Genomic DNA, 18,258 nt, shown 5'->3' on the forward strand with positions numbered 1-18,258 from the left:
TGGGCTCAGCCCTTCGGAGAGCTCCTTTAGAGTTCTGACTGGCTCTGACTGAGACCCAGAGCAGATTCACCGCCCCACTGAAATAAGAGCCACCAGCCACCACCGCAACACCCCGGTTCTCGTTGCAAGAGCCCCGTTGCTGCAAGGGCTACAGGCAGGCCCGCCCCACTTACGCACAATTGCTTAATGTGACTGTCCAGAATGACTTAAACAAATAAAGCATATGCATGTTTAACAGAATTTTCTGAGCTGCACAGTACAGGTCTCATGACCCCCGTTAAATAAATAAATAAATAAATAAATAAATAAATAAAAGTAAATAATAATAATTCTGGCCCGTCACCCCTCACCCTGAGCCATGGGTATGACATCAGCTGTGAAGAACACAGCTGTTCTTGTCCCGCTCCCTCCACCATTCCATGCTTCAAAACCGCTTCTACAGTCCTGATACGTTAGAGCCAAAAACAAAACCCAGGGTTTTTTGGAGCCTGAGCTTGTGCAGATTAGCATTTTCAGCGTACTTAAACCATGGCACCATCATGACTCCAGGAAGAACATGGAGTTTACTTCTGCTGTCCTGATGCTAAACGCACTTGAGAATAAGCATCATTTTGTTGCAGAAGAGTGTAACAGATTTTTAAAGTAGCAATACAAAAGGAGCCCCTGTAACCATGAACATGCCCAGCTGGTAACTTTCTCCCTATAAAATGTTTAAAAATAAAAAATAAGAAGAAAAAAAAGGATGCTGCAATGAGCATGGCCAGCCTGGTGGGCCCCACTAGCCAACTAGCATATGCAGGGCCTTTTTGCTGTTGTCCCCATCACCTACTGCTCTTTGGATAGTAATTTGGAGGGCAGGGGCTGGGCTGTGGGGCCTGGACTTGGCCCTGAGCCCCAGCCCTAGCTGCACCACCGGCTATAACAGTCTCAAACACACCCAGCAACACTTACTATGTGGATAATTACTAGTTTGGAGGTGAGAGGTGGGCTGGATGGGAAACAGCAGCACACTGGTTGTTTTCATGTGGGTGTACATGCGTCTACATGCATGAGGAATGGTCAAAGAGCGGTGGATATGTTTTGCCTGGAGAAAAGGGGATTAAAGGGAGGCATGATAGCAGTCTTCAAATGTCTGAAGGGCTGTGACAAAGAAGGTGGCACAGACTTGGGGCTTCACCACACCAGGCTTTTTATTCTGCATTTTCACGGGGCTTCTACTTCCGGTTTCTATGCGGGATTAAAGACCAGTTCCTTACATGGGCTGCAAGTTCTCCATAACCTCAGGAGAGTGAGAGAGCGAGCCACAAATCAGTGGGTCTCCCGATGGATCCCAGTATCGCTCACTCTCTTTCTCTCTGCAAAGCTGTGCAGGACTTTGCTGCTGTCAGCTGTTTACATGGGGGGGGGGGGTGTCACCATCTTACCATCTTCCTCTTCCTCCCCTGCCAGCTCCACACTTGCTTTGAGCCTCTCCTAGCCCAGCCAAGAAAACTCTCCTCCCAACCCAGGTCAACAGGCAGACACACTGGAGGAGTGGGGTGGGGGGAAACGGGCAGTTGTGATTTTCCTGCCCTGGCTTCTTCTTCCCAGGCTGTGGTTATAGAGGAACTGCACAATTACAAATGGCCATTAAACTGGATTTACATTTAAATAGTGCATTATCTCTGGTCTTTTAAAAAGTGGGATAAAGTTCAAAAAACACTGGATGTGCCCTGGAGGTTAACGATGTCGTGAAATGGACCCACAAACTTTCGTGAGTGACCCACTACGAGTGCAGGATAAAAATCCTTGTTCTCCAACGGGTGGAAATTTCAGGGAAGCAGATTTGACTAAACATTAAGAGTACCTTCCTAACGGTATGAGCTGTTAACAGACTGCCTCTGGAGGTGGTAGCCTCTCCTTCGCTTGAGATATTGAAACTGAGGCTGGACGGCTATGTGTTAGCCTGTTAGGGATGCTCTAGTTCAGAGGTGGGCAGAAAGAAGATCGGGATCTAGTGGTAGATCTCTGTGTGATTAGCAGTAGATCTGCAAGGGTTTCTGACTCCCAATTGTCCTAGGGTGTCTCTACATTAAGGAAAAAATCCTCACCCTTACCAGGCTTTATTCTTCTGGAGACTTTCCATGTTCACTACAGGCTCCTTTAGATGGTAACCAACAGTTTGTAATTGATGGTGACCACATGATTTGCAGTTGAAAACTTCTCCTCTCAGCAGTGCTCCATAAGGTTCAATGAAATAGTGCCATCTAGTGGTTGTATTAAAACGCAATGCCAACTGTTCACACTGGGGATATCCCGTGATATCCCGCGATAATTTTAAATTGTGCATTATCTCCGATCTTTTTAAAAGCAAGATTACCAGGGGAAGGTGCGGGAGTTGTCCTGGAGGTTGACAACATCATGTAAAGGACCTGCAAACTTCCATGAGTGTCCAATTGCGAGCATGCAATAAATCACTCATATGGAGAAGCCCTTACAATGGCAACAACTAACATTAAGTTGCTGAAAAAGCATGCTTGGTGGGGTGTGGGGTGGTGGAGGCCCTGGAATGGATTTTTTCATGAAAGCATTTGTGAGCTTGCTTCTAGTACTGAGCATGTGGGCTGAACATGTGCCCAGAAGCACTTTATTCCTTCATTCTTAGCATGTGTCCATTTGCCTGTACCACTAGTTTGCACCCAGCTGCACTTGGTGGAGGTCAGGGATCTAGTAAAAAACAAACAAATTGTGCTCTGGTTCCATCCTGCATTGCAGATTCTGTAAGCAGCAGGTTGGACTGGATGACCTCCAAGGCTCCTTCCAGTTCTATGATTCTAAACTGGATGCAGCTGCTCTGTACTCAGAGATTCAACTTCTTGAGGCTGGAACCTACCTGAAGAACCCTGCTGCAGCATGTGTATGCTTACAAGCACAATGAAAAAACGAGACGTTCCAAAAACCTACCTAAAAAGTAAAGCAGGGAGAAAATAGGGAGCCTTTCTAATTGAGGCATTCATTGTGCACTTGTGATTCCTCACTCATGGTAGTTTGCGGGTGCTTTACATGATGCTATCATCCTCCAGGGCCTCTCCCATCCTTTGCAACCATTATAGCGTGTGTGTTTTTTCTATTGAGGAAAGTCCGGTATTTCTGTGAATGGCATTATAGAAGTCTCATGTATTTGCACAATTCTGCTATACCAGATCACCACCTAGTGGTTGTGCAATGGAACATATAGAAAGGCAGAGAAAGACCCGCCTGAGGGGAAAAAACATGTAAAGGAGCCGATCTTAATCCCACAAAGAATCTGGAAGCGGAAGCCTCAGTAAAGTGCCAGGTTAAAAGCCTCATGTAGAAAAGCCCAGGGTCACTGATTTATCAGGGACAGGCATTAGACAGAGGGACTGTGTTTGAAAATAGGGAGAGTTGGAGCATTTGCCTGAAGGGAGCCTTTTGAGTAAGTCAGGCAATACTTCATAGCATGTTCTGGCATTATGGGGTCAGGGTGGATAAAACAGTACGTCCTTAAGAGGCCTATTTATGCCAGGATAATAATGCTGCAACTTCTACAGTCTTTGAATTATTATGTTCATGGGATGAGTCAGTATTGAAGTGAGGTAACAAGTAATCCACACAATTTCAGCTGCATATATTGCATATATTTACCATGGAGAATCCTGATTTTCTGGGGTCTGTCACTGGTAAATCAATGTATAAGATCCTTTCCTTGAAAGCAAGTGCTGAGTGCCAAGAATGTGCAGAAGGAAGGCTAGTATTTAATAGGCAAAGCAGTGTTTCTCCATGAGATGGATAGTAAATATCCATGCTGCTTAGTTGATGGAGACATAATATTCATAATTTGCAGCAATAGTAAATACAATACATGACCTGTTATCTCACTTTTATAATGCTTGCTTCACCACAAAAGTGAATTATTTTTCACCATAGTGTTGTCCTTGGCAGTGGATGTTCTGAATCAGTGCCTGGGCACGGTAATGGACTGGATGAGGGCCAATAAACTGAGACTCAGTCCAGACAAGACAGAGGTACTGTTAGTGGGTGGTTTGTCTGCTCGGCTTGGTGATGTTCATCCTGTCCTGGAGGAGTTGTACTGCCCCTAAAGGATCAGGTTCATAGTTTGGGGGCGCTCTTGGACCCAGAACTGTCTCTAGAGGCACAGGTGGACTCGGTGTCATAAAGCACCTTTTATTAGCTTAGCCTGACATACCAACTGCGTCCTTATCTAGACAGAGATAGCCTAGCTACAGTTATCCATGCTCTGGCAACCTCTGATTCTTATCTGCCCTGGATGCTTCTCTCAAACTATGTTCAACTTACTCAAAAATGATGTTCTGCCTCTAGACTCATCATCACTTCTTCTCCACCCCTCTTGGGGGGATAATACTACTGACCTACATGATAGGACTAGAGTCCTAACATTATCTTATACATAGCACTTTTACAGAGGCATGTTTTGTTGTTGTTCAGTCGTTCAGTCGTGTCCGACTCTTCGTGACCCCATGGACCATAGCACGCCAGGCCTTCCTGTCCTCCGCTCTCTCCTGGAGTATGCTCAAGTTCATATTCATTGCATCGGTGATGCTATCTAGCCATCTCATCCTCTGTCGTCCCCTTCTCCTTTTGCCTTCAGTCTTTCCCAGCATCAGGGTCTTTTCCAGAGAGTTTTCTCTTCGCATTAGGTGGCCAAAATATTTGAGCTCCAGCTTCACTATCTGTCCTTCCAATGAGCAGTCAGGGTTGATTTCCTTTAGCATGGACTGATTTGACCTCCTTGCAGTCCAGGGGACTCGTAAGAGTCTTCTCCAGCACCACAGTTCGAAAGCATCAGTTCTTCGGCGCTCAGCCTTCCTTATAGTCCAGCTCTCACAGCCATACATTACTACTGGGAAAACCATAGCTTTGATTAGACGGACCTTTGTCGGCAAAGTGATGTCTCTGCTTCTTACTATGCTGTCTAGGTTTGCCATAGCTTTCCTCCCAAGGAGCAAGCGTCTTTTAATTTCATGGCTACAGTCACCTTCTGCGGTGATCTTGGAGCCCAAGAAAGTAAAATCTGTCACTGCTTCCATTTCTTCCCCTTCTATATGCCAGGAAGTGATAGGGCCAGATGCCATGATCTTAGTTTTTTTAATGTTGAGTTTCAAACCAGCTTTTGCACTCTCCTCTTTCACCCTCAACAAGAGGCTCTTGAGATCCTCTTCGCTTTCTGCCATTAGGGTGGTATCGTCTGCATATCGGAGGTTGTTGATAATTCTCCTGGCAATCTTAATTCCGACCTGTGATTCATCCAACCCGGCGTTTCTCATGATGTACTCTGCATATAAGTTAAATAAGCAGGGTGACAATATGCAGCCTTGTCGTACTCCTTTCCCAATTTTGAACCACTTGGTTGTTCCATGTCTGATTCTTACTGTTGCTTCTTGACCCTTGTACAGGTTTCTCAGGAGACAGGTAAGGTGGTCTGGTACTCCCATCACTTTAAGAATTTGCCACAGTTTGTTGTGATCCACACAATCAAAGGCTTTAGCGTAGTCAATGAAGCAGAAATAGACGTTTTTCTGGAATTCTCTTGCTTTCTCCATGATGCAGTGAACGTTGGCGATTTGATCTCTAGTTCCTCTGCCTCTTCGAAACTCAGCATGTTTACTCAGAAGTAAGTCCCACTAAATTCAGTAAGGCTTCCTCACTAGTAGGGGGGTTTAGCTTTGCAGCCTTAATTTGCCATTTTTGTTTTCTGTCCCAATAACTTCATTGGACAGAGAAAGCAATCCTATGTGGATCAACACTCTGATCCCAGGGTGACCGCCTATCCAATGCAGGGCAGGAGGACTGGTGAGGAGCAGAAGTCCTCAGTACTCCCCACACCCTGCTTTTGCAGCTAGACAGCCGATTTCGGCTGTCTAGCCGCGGGATCACGGAGTGCACATAGGAAGTGTCATACTGGCACTTCTGACCTCCCTGCCCTAGCCAGCCCCCAGGAACACCCCATTTTCCCCGCTCTGTGCTGCTCTTCTGAGCACGGAGAGCGGGGCCGATCTACACTGCCTACAAGGCAGTGTGGAAAGGGGGTGGAGGTCAGTTCTATGGGAACTGACCAGTCCTATGGCTGTCTAGCCGCTGACTAGCAGCCATAAGATTGCGCCCTAAGTCACTGGTATACAAATGAGGGAAACAGTTTAGCTGAGGTGAAAATATCCCACCTTTCCACCAAAAAATGGTGCTCAAGGTGGCCAAATTAGCATATGACAATTTGACGCAAATCTGTATCCTCTTTTGTGCTTGTTTTTTGCTATGCATAATTGACCAGAGTAACTGAGAAACAGTGAACACAGAATTAGTTCTTGGTTGGGCTTGGTTATGTAATAACATACCTACCAGACTAATCAGTGCCAATTTGAAAGAGAATTGTTTTAAGACAGTCTATCACTGGCATGTTATATACTATAATATATACATTATAATATATAAATTATATAAAAGGCATTCCAGTGCTGTTAACAACTGTTTGTAATGTAATTCTACTCAGGCAGATTTTATGCATATTTTTGAAGCTGTCCATATTTACAAAGGCTTTGGGAGATATCTTTGGCCAAAATTAAAGAAATGATGGAGTATGATATTTCATTTCATCTGAAGATAATCCTTCTAAATCAAACCTTTCGACCTTTCCTTTTAAGTTTCCCAACTTAGAACTATTATTTAATTTATTTGCAACTGCAATATATCACATTGCAGAATATGGGAAAACCATACCAGCTCCTAAAACTTCAGATTGATTTGTGGTTTTTTTTAAGAAAAAACAGGGTCATTGCACTATTAATAACATTGACTTTTAAAAAGGAACTTCTCAAGGAGACAACTTAACAGATTTCTTGAAAGATGGTATCTGTTTATACATTTCTGGAATAATAATTTTCAAGATAAAGTACGATTATGCGTCCTCTTTTCCATGCTGTAAACACTGGTTCTGATGTCACTCTGTGTGTGTGTGTGTTGTTTGTATATGGTAAGTGTTGATTTTTCTTTCCTTTATTAACAATGAGTTTTTCATTACTAATGTGAATTTTAATACCTTATTTCTTTATTGGATTGATATGTAACATTTTTCAAGTTTATAATACATTTTTTCAAAATTAGTCTGTGGTTGAGGAGGAGAAAACAGGTTTGCCCACTTCTTCTCAAGAATTCCTACTTGCCTGCTTATCGCTTCGCAGGATCAACCAACAGGCTATTATGTTCAGCGCTCCTCTGTTACCTCACATGAACTAAAACACAGTGTTTTTTTCCAAGGCAGGCGATTGATGCTTTCAGCTGCAAGTAATCAAGCACTGAGTCATAGAGAGATGTGATATCAAGTGAAGTACATGGATGTGTAAATCAGCTTTCCGATGGGCATGTTTGAATGGGCTTTCCAAAGATTCTGCACCACCTTGGAAGGAAACCGATTGCCTTGGCAATGCTGACCTCCTCTTCAGAAGTACAGACGTCACGGCATGTAAGTCTGCCGTTACAGTTCCCAACTTGTCCCCTGTTTATGTAACCGTAAAGGGGGTGTGAATCACGCAGCAGATTGTGCCTTGCCTGGCTCCCCTCAGGGGAGAGGGAAATGTTCTTTGTGCTCTCTGAGCCTAGAATGAGCCACTTCATTTCGGCTCGGTGCTGTTGCACCCCCTTCAAATCTCATGAAGGAAGAAGACTATATATGGAGCTAGAGAAGCTGGCAGAACCTTGCACGGAGGGGATCAAGGAGGTGTGTGCAAGCGGAGGCTGGAGGGAAGGGGCCAGCTCTCACATTAGGCAGAGTCAGCCACTGTTTTGCACCTGGCTCCAGATGGTGGACCACAGGACTCTAATAAAAAACAAAGTAGATCTCGCGAGCCTGAAGTCTGTCCACACCTGCAGTAGAAGATGCTGTCCTGTTGCCATTGTTGAAGCAGGTTTCAACTGCCAGGCCAGTTGCTTCTGTATTTCAAATTGCGGGGGGGGGGGGGGAGGGATGTCCATCTTTTTCCTTGCCACTGGCAGCAAGGTATCTTGGGACAGCTCTGGGACCTCTAATAATTGATCTATGCCTCACTACTGCAAGACCCTCCCTGATCCTTTCTATATTCTACAGCATTGAACAAATAAAATTCACCCTCACCATTCCAGTGTTTTCTTTCCAACCACAGGGACTAGAGACTTGCTTTTCTGCAATGTGAAATGGAGACATGTTTCATTTCACAATAGAGACCATATCCTGCGCAGCACTTCACCGTATGGCAATACCCGTGACTCCTGAGCTGAGAGCGCAATGTGACGTTTCAAAGCATGCTTGAAACTGTTGTAGGCTTGTGGTTTATGTGTAGGCCTGAAGTTTGTAGTCTTGCTGTACCCTAAATGAAGCTTAGTAGGGTGAGTGATGCTCTTATTTCCCAAATCTTGAGCAAGCTTTGTAGTTACCCTAAAGGGGTAAGGCAACTAACAGAAAGCCAGGTTTATCCCTACATTTTGTTTTGGAAATGACAACGGGTACATCTTGGGTATGCTGTGGTGGTGATGAGAACCATACATAGGAACATAGGTTCACAGGAATGTGGATTCTATGCCCAGTTAAGAACATAGGAAGCTGCCTTTTGCTGAGTCAGACCCTGGGTCCATCTAGCCCAGTATTGTTAACACTGACTGGCAGCAGTGGCTCTCCGGGGTTTCAAGCAGGAATTTTCCCCTGTCCTACCTGGAGATGCTGGGGATCGAATCCAGGACCTTTTACATGCAAAGCATGTGCTGTACCACTGGTTGCAGCCACTCCCATGTGCCTGCCACATCATCTTGGCTTTACTCATTATATAGCACGTGCATTTTACCTTTCTGGCTCCTGGAGGCATGTGTGTTCCCCTCTGTTTCACCATCACTACCAGGCCAATTTGCCTCCCACTTTGTGGCTTGAATTCCTGATGGGTTGCTCACAAGGCATGTGCCAGAGACAATGGATGGCTCACTGGCTCCATCTTAGTAAGGAGAGCATTGCAACAGAATGGACTTATGTTCAGCCACCGTCACCATTCTCTGCATTCTATACAGTCTCGTGTGGTCTGCAGCCAGCTGCTGGGATAGAGATAGATTAACAAGATCAACAAGATTGCAAGCTACACATAAGAATGTCAGAAGAGCCCTGCTGAATCAGGCCAAGGGTCCATCCAGTCCAGCATTCTGTGCACACAGTGGCCAACCAGCTGTCAAGTAGGAACCCACAAGCAGGACATGAGTGCAACAGCACCCTCCCACCCACGTCCCCCAGCAACTGGTGTACACGGGCTCACTGCCCCTGGTCCTGTTTTGTTTACTTATTTATTCACCCACCCCATCCCCCAAATTAAGGGCAGGTAACATTAAAATAAAATTGGACAGATCCTGGAATGCTCCTACAGAGAGAACAGATGGGGGACAGCGCTCTTGCACTTTTCGAAGTTGCGCAAGAGAGGAAATTTGGGCAGATGCAGCATTTCTTGCAGGGACTGAGAAAAACTACGCCTGCTGGCATTCCTTCTTCCGCAGAACGCCTAAAGGCACCAGAGTCTGGTCCTCATTTCCATTTGGTCACCCTCAAAGCACAGGTGGTATGACAGCTCTCAGGATAATTTTGATTGTAGGATCTTTGGGGCATAGACATGCCTTCTTCTTTTTTACATTACTTGGTAGAACACCATGCAAGCTGATAACAGATCTATAGCAGCAGCAGCCAAGAACAAAAACAGAGCAATGCAGCAGCTAGACTGCTGACAGGGACACCTCATAAAAACCATATAACATCCATTTTAAAGGAATTGCACTGGCCGCCAATATGCTTCCGGTCAGAATTCGAGGTTTTGGTGATGACAGTCAAAGGCCTAAGTGGCTTGGAACCTCGATATTTGAGAGGGCGCCTCTCCCTATATATGCCTGCCCGAGGACTGAGATCTGTTGGAGGGGCCCTCCTCTGCGTCCCACCAGTGCGAGACATACACTATGGTGGGACGTGGGAGAGGGCCTTCCCTGCTTGGGGAATTCCACAGTTCCCGGTTGTGGAATGCCCTCCCCGTGGAGGCCCGATTGGCGCAGACATTGGTCTCGTTTCGGCGCCAGGCCTTTGAGGGCTAAATGCATTCCCTAGCACATTGTTTTAACTGTTCTATTGCTTTAGATTTTAACTGGTGTTAGCTTGTTTAATAGTTTATTATGTTTTTAGGTGTTTAAATTATTTATTGTTTTATACTGTTTAAATTGATTTTATCTGTACGCTGCCCTGAGATCTTAATGATATAGGGTGGGATAGAAATGTTTTAATAAATAAATTAAAATATAAAACAATAAGCAGATCATATAAAGCTTTTTTAAAAAACTTTTTTCTTGTTCCCTGGTTTGTTTGCTTTTAAACTCCTCTTCTCAGTGTTAGGCCATTTAAAATTGGCATCCCCGTGCTGGCCTTCAGATGCACTAGCAAGCAAGCATAGACTTTTTGTCTTTGCCTGGGGGAGAAACAGCAAAGCTCCACTCTAGCATCTTCCAATGGAAAGGGAGCTCATTCCATGAGAGACGGCCACTTGGATCTCCTGGCTATCAGCTGGGACGAGGAGTGCTGACACATGTATCAACTTGGATGGCCTCTCTCCTTTCCCGCCGGCCATGGGGATACAGCAGGGACTTTTCTCACGACATCAGCTGCACCGCCTTGTGGGAAAACCTGGGAACGGCTCGTATTTATGAGAGTGGGATTCTTTGCATTTGGCCTTTCCCCATGTATATGCAAGCATGTGAACAAGCATGAGAATCCGCAATTTTTATATGAGAGGAACCCACGCTGTTATTGCGTTCATTCTGAACATTCCCATGCAAAAGGAAGAGAGACGCTCAGTTTGGCTGATGGGAAAGACGTAATCAAAACAGCAAAGTGACGTAGACTGAAGTTAGCCTGGAGCGGAGACTGAGTAAAGCTCAAGGGGGGAAATCGATCAACAGATCAAAACCACTGGGAAGTGGTAGCAAGGTAAGGCTGCTGTGAAATGTAGTTTACGTCCAAGCATTACAGTACTAAAACATTTCATTTCATTAATTTTATCACATCAAGGTCGTAAAAGAAGCAAACGAGTGCTCAGAATGAGGGCAATATCTGCTGCCCAATAACAAAATTTCTCGGGGTGGCTGACAATGTGATCAGGTCATACAATAAAAAAGGTAAAGGTGTCCCCAACCAGTCGTGTCCGACTCTAGGGTGCGGTGCTCATCCCCGTTTCTAAGCCGAAGAGCCAGCGCTGTCCGAAGACGCTTCCGTGGTCATGTGGCCAGCATGACTGAACACCAAGGTGCACGGAACACTGTTACCTTTCCCGCCGAGGCGGTACCTATTTATCTACTTGCAATTTCTTGCTTTCGAACTGCTAGGTTGGCAGAAGCTGGGACTGAAGACGGGAGCTCACTTCGTCACGCAGCACTCGGGTCTCGAACTGCTGTCCGGCTGACCTTCCAGTCTGCAGTTCAGCATCTTAACCACTAAGCCACCGCGGCCCACTAGGTCATACAATATGGAAGTACTATAAAAGCTGGGGTAGATGTTGCATGGAGCGAGTGAGAGAGCACAAGCAGGGGATTAAGAAGGTTTTGGTGGAAAGGGAGGAATGAGAACATGTGGTATGGAGGGCCAAGCGAGTCTTTGGAGGTGCACAATTAACCTGGTTTAATTGTGATCACATCCTCCCGGGAAACCATAGAAAGTATAATGACTGGAGCAATACTGATTATCTCTTTGGTACGGGATTGTTGGAAGTGGATCGACAGCAGGTAGAGGCACTTGAGCTGATTTAAATGCCTAGACTGGTGAATGGTCCGGGCATTGGAAAACCTGCCCACTGGCAACTCTTACCTGTTGTTTTCATTGTTTTTATCACTTTTCCTATTTTAACTGTTTGTATGTATTTTATTGTTGTAAGCCACCTTGGGAGGGCCTCTGCCCTGAAAGGCGGCCAAGGAATATTTTAAATAAACAAACAAACAAACAAACAAATAATCTGTGTGCTGCTTACTGATTGCTTGGGGCCTTTGTAGCCAATAGCCGACTTTTCATTTGTACCAACAGTATGTGGCCATTGCTTGCTGCCTGACACGGAAATGTTGATGTTGTGAGCTGTGATATATGCAATTGAGCCATCCTGGAAGCAGAGGAACTGGATTACCATAGCAGTCAACTGTGCAATGTCGCTGGTAGGAAATTGCAAATTCTGTTTCCCCTTCCTTTCTGTACTAGCAATTCTGTTGCAATTGTGAATGCTAAGGAGTCCACGTAGTCCAGCATTATGTTTCCAACAGTGTCCAGCCAAAAGCTCTCAACGGGACGTGAAGGCAGCAGCACTCCCTCTAGTATTTGCCCCCAGCATCCAGTAATCTGAGGTGTTCAGCATGTGTGCTTGTGTGAATGTCCTGAGCACCTTCAGGGACCACTGTCCATTGCCTCACTAGTGACAAGTGACACAATTCTTCCGTTATGCTGATGCCATTCTCTGTGTTATCATCATACTATATACAAATAGCAAACTCAGTTATCTGAGTGACGGCCCTTTATGTACCCAAAATGGCCCCATCCACATATCAGTAGGCTTGGGGGTGCAACAAGGTTTGCAGAAGAAGGAGAAGGAGACCATTAGGAAAAAAAAACCTAAGTGGAGGAGGAACTCCAAAAAACATACCAATGAAGATTGAGTATGCTGAGTGGCCACAAATGTTGAGTGGCTGCTGGGAGTAGGAATGGAAAACTGTGGGGAGGATGTAATGGAGTATACTGTGAAGGGGCATGACAAGCTGGCTGGAACCCTGAGCAGGAGCACTCCATACTGCAACATTTTACTGCAGGTCCCACATATTTCCTCTAATACTAAACCTGGGGGTTCCCACGCTTGTCACTTTGGAAGCAAAGCAGGGCCACCTCAAAATTAGGTAGTGGTTTCTACATACTCAGAGGACTCCTGAGATCTGCAGAAGTATACTCATTTGCAAATTAAAAAGAAAACTCAATTTAAATAAAAACTAACATGGCCCAACAAGGACCATTGAGCTTCCAGGATCTACAGACTGTGGAGAAGAGTCAAGCCACAAAATGTTGAGGGTGTCCGTTATAATTAAAAAGGGAAATGGGGGAGGGGAAGTGAATTGGTCCACTTGAGCCCCTAACAGCTAATAGTAGTTTTGGACATGGAATAAGTACCACAAGGGATGTGTGCTGTGAGGTTAAAAAACTCTTCTCTCCATGCTAAACAATGAGATGTCATAACCCCCACGCCCTGCTATACAGCAATAAAGTACTCAGGTTTGTGCCCCAAGGTTTCTTGAGCAGGGGAAGGATTCATGAGGTTGGAAGCTTTGGGTTGGGAGATAAAAAAAAGCTGGGAGGTAAAAGGAAGGACTTCGTCACACAGCACATAGTCAAACTATGGAATTCGCTACCACAGGATGTAGTGAAGGCCACCAATTTGGATGGCTTTAAAAGGGGTTGGACAAATTCCTGGAGGAAAAGGCTGTCAGTGGCCACTAGTCTTGATGGCTATGTGCTACCTCCAGAACCAGAGGCAGTGAGCCTATGAACACCAGCTGCTGGGGAACATGGCTGGGAGGGTGTTGTTGTGCTTGTGTCCTGCTTGTGGGTTCCTGGTCAACAGCTGGTTGGCCATTGTGTGATCGGAATGCTGGACTAGATGGACTCTTGGTCTGATCCAGCAGGGCTCTTCTTATGTTCTTAAGCTCTTATGTCCCCCCCTCCCCCCAATGAGATCTGATTAGCACTACTAAGATCCTGTTCTAGGCTGGCTGAAGCCCTGAACAGAAGCACAACCATTAGGGGCTGGTGATAAATGGCAAGATCTTTTGCAGGTCATCACCATCACTTTTGCAGGTCATCACTTATTCATCACCATCTCCTCCTCCTCCTCCTCCTCCTCCTCCTCCTTGACAGGCACCCACTCTCCAGTATGCTACCATTCATACATGGAAAAATCTCATCGAGCTTTCTAGACCAGGATTGGGCAACCTCCGTATTTGGGGTGGGAGGGGTCACTCTATTCTCTGGGGCTCAAGACTATAGGCCAGAATCATGTGACCCAATAACAGATAGTCACAATCTATTATATAGTAGTCATTAGCTGGGCATAAAATATCAGTGTAACAACATTTATATGAAATGCACCCTGAGAGCTTCTTTACATGACTGATTCATTGCACTCTTGTGATTGGCCACTCACAGAAGTTTATGGGACCTTTAGACAATGTTGTCAGCCTCCAGGATACCTTGTGAGCTTTTCCTCATTTATCCTGCTTTAAAAGGCATGGAGATAATCCAATATATTGGCAGTGCTAACTAGTGGCTGTATAATAAAGCATGTAGAAAATGCGCCTCCCCCTGCCCCTGCCCACCTCCAGGGTGCCATCTTCTCAAGATTCCCCCATGCTGCACTGCTTCTTGCACGGGGTGACAGTGGGTATGCCAACCCGTCCTTCGTGCTGTGCGGTAGGGCCCCCTCTGCTGGTGGTGGGGAGGCCCTGCACCACCACTCCCAATCCTGCCCCCCCCAATGTGTCTGCCCAGTGTGAAGGAGCCGATGTTAAACCCGCAAAGAATCCGGAAGCAGAAGCCCTGTTAACAATGCAGGGTTTTAGCCTGGCGTGGTAAAGCTCTGAGCATTGTATAAGTGAAAAACTGAACACAAAATTCATGGTTACAACTTGGCAGGGCTTATGGGGGGATTGATAAAGTTGATTTGGGGGCTAGCATCAGGGTGCAGGCTACCAGCTGGCTATGCACTAAATAAAAATGTCTCAACAAAGCAATTCCTCCACCAGCACAGGACAAGAAAAATATTGTCCATTTCACATCTCTGCTGCTTTGCTGAAACAGACAAAGCTCTGGCAGCCATGCATTCTTATCTCCACTTCAGGGTCATGGTATCATAACATCTTTCAACAAGGAGGCTATTATGCAACAGATGAACAGCACAGCTGCCTGAATTCACCCAGAGGAAAATCACTCTTGCCTTCATAAAAAGCTTACACCTCCGTTTTGAAGCCAATGTGTGGTTGCTCAAGTTTTGTGCAGAATGTTATGCCTCAACCGGCCTCGAATTTCCAGTCAACATTTATTAATGATGAATTTCTAAGCACAGCTTGTAAACAATGGTATGACACAATGGTATGACAAATCAGACTGCAGAAAGTCAGATTATGTTACACTGCCCTCTGCTGTACAGTGAATTCCTAGCTTTGTATTTTGTTCAGTCGTTAAGTCGCATCCAACTCTTCGTGACCCCATGGACCATAGCACGCCAGGCCTTCCTGTCCTGCGCTTTCTCCCTGAGTGTGCTCAAGTTCCTATTCATTGCATCGGTGATGCTATCTAGCCATCTCATCCTCTGCCGTCCCCTTCTCCATTTGCCTTTGATCTTTCCCAGCATCAGGGTCTTTTCCAGGGAGTTTTCCCTTCGCATTAGGTGGCCAAAATATTTGAGCTTCAGCTTCAGTATCTGTCCTTCCAATGAGCAGTCAGGGTTGATTTCCTTTAGGATGGACTGATTTGACCTCCTTGCAGTCCAGGGGACTCGTAAGAGTCTTCTCCAGCACCACAGTTCGAAAGCATCGATTCTTCGGCTCTCAGCCTTCCTTATAGTCCAGCTCTCACAGCCATACGTTGCTACTGGGAAAACCATAGCTTTGATTATACGGACCTTTGTCGGCAAGGTGATGTACAAAAGAGCAAAAGTGGCATCTTACTGCATGAAATAAAGTTATTTCTATTACAGTCTTTATATCCGGTCCCTCCACTCATAGAAAATCACTCAGCGTGACTAACAACAGCACAGTTAAAAGCAATAATGCAATGAACTAACCCCCCCCCCCATCATGAGATCAACAGAGTCATCCAGAAAAGTATGTAACTAAGCCCTCATCACACATCCGAGCATCTTTCCCTAAAGCAGGATGTTTGTTACTGCTGAAGGGTTATCTAGAACAGTAGGCTCCAAAAAAGGACTTTTTCAGTAGTGCTCTCACTCTAGGGCTGAGAGCCTCCCCCCACCCAATTTTGTAGTGCCATTTGCAGGCCATGGAAATGGGAGAGCATTTTAGCTGGGTGTGTGTGTGTGTTCAGGTTCGAGGGACAAAATTCTCCCTCGATCCTCACTGCTGCTTGCTGACAAATTTAAATCTCTGCAATCACAACATAGCATTGTCCTGAGGGGCATTCTGGTGGGAAATGGTGCCCCCTCCCGAATGCCCCTTGTAATGAGGCTACATCATGACATCATGTCATTCTGGTGCATTATGGGGATTTAAACATAGTGGCCAGCAGCAGTAAGGAATCAGAGGCATGCCAGTAAGTTTTGCACCCCACTCTTAAAACTCAGCCCTCCGAAATGTTAAAATGCAGAGGCAATTTCACCCCTCCTCTTTCACCATGACACCCTCCTCCCGCAATTCAGGCTGTACCTTTCACTACACGCAACCACCTCCTTCAATACTGTTGCAACGATGCCTTCTCACAAAGAAGCATTTAATTGCTGTCCTACGCAATCAACCAACCCAACTCTGGCGGCCCTAATCAGCTGGCCCAGGAAGGCCAAGGGTTGAGAATGCGAGTGGCCAAAAAGGCATCTCCCCTCTCACAGCACCTCTGCTGGACAACTCTGTGTGGATGCAACAGGAGCAGAAACATCGGATCTCTTTGCTGCTGCCATCATCACAGAGTAAGCTGTAAAATGAGCTCTTGCTTGTTTTTTAGTCAGGTTTGTCATGGATTTTCCTCCACTGTCACTCTGATCTTCCCGCATCTTATGCCACCAAAATGTGTGCCATAATTAATGTATTAGTTTCATTTCATTTATTTTATTTCTTGCATTCATATCCCACCTTTTTTCCTCTTGCAAGGAACCCAAGGTGGCTTACATGATCCTCCTCCTCTCCATTTTATCCTCACAACAACAAACCCTGTGAGGTGGGTTGGGCTGAGAGTCTGTGACTGGCCCAAAGTCACCCAGTGAGCTTCCATGGCCGAGTAGGGACTCTAGTTTTGGAGGGAGCAATCCTATGGACCCTGGATGTTATCTGTGAGGTCATAGGATAGTGGGGATTCCCCCCTCTGAGATCGAAGGCAGCACTCTGACTTCGGAAGGGGAAGTTGATGTTGGAGTTGGAGATCCACCACCCCGTCCCCCTCACAGCCAGTGCAGAAAGAATCCCACTAGCTGGCCTCCGAGGTTGGAAAATTGACCTCAGGAAGGAGGAAAAGGGGGTTGGGAGGGAGGAGACCAAAGAGGCCAGGATATGAGCTACCCTGAGTCTCTTCCAGCCTCCTTCCCTCCCCATCCAAAGTGCCCTTGCTAGACAGGCAAAAAAGCCCATCTAGCAGAAAACCCAGCAATCAGAGGACGAGGTGGCAAAGTTCGGAGGCTTCTGTCTAGCGAAGGTGCAATAGTGTTTGCTATCGTTACTGCAGACCAGCTTCTGTTGGCATAGAGCATAGGAAACGTGAAACTCTTTGATCTCCACTGTTAACTCTGCATCTACAGAGAGGGTGGGAGACAATGAAAGCTGAAAGGAGCTCCACACGCTAGCGGGCTTGACATTCAAACAGACAAACTGATATCTGAGTCAGAATCTTAGATTTCAGTTTTAAAAAATCAAGTGTCTAGATGAGTTGGTTGCAGGGGAAAACCTCGTAATTTGTCAAGAGCCGTGGTTAATGCTATGTAAGGATTGACTAGGACTTCCAGTGGGGAAGGGGGGATCCTTCAGTGCCCTGCATAGCTCTTTTATTCTCACCCATAGATTTTCAGTTCAGTTCCATATGACATACAATCTCATCTGTGCTCAATCTCCACATCATTTCTTCCTTCTATCCCCTGTCCCCCTCATCATTCCACTTTTTAGGGTGGATGGGAACCTTGGAAACAACATTAACAGAAGAAGTGTTTGCAAATATGTACAAACCAATGCATATACTCCCCCCCCCCCGCAATCTGTAGAATTTACACGGGTTGCAAAACTGGAGTTGCCTCTCTGATGCACCTGGATTGCCTTGATGCTGTCCCTGTGAAGGTTTGAATTCAACAACTGCTTTCATATTGTTTTATTTGTTTGAAAATAGCGTGTTTATTTCATAGTCTTGTAGTTCTCATTTCCCATTTTCTCACCAACCAGCTTCTGGGAATATGAAAGTTATCAGGTGCTGTTGGGGAAAAAATGTCTAACTCTTTCAAGGGCCTCATG

This window comes from Heloderma suspectum, chromosome 6, assembly GCF_057233095.1.
Source record: "Heloderma suspectum isolate Gila_16-S chromosome 6, 16-S_ref, whole genome shotgun sequence".
NCBI lineage: Eukaryota > Metazoa > Chordata > Lepidosauria > Squamata > Helodermatidae > Heloderma > Heloderma suspectum.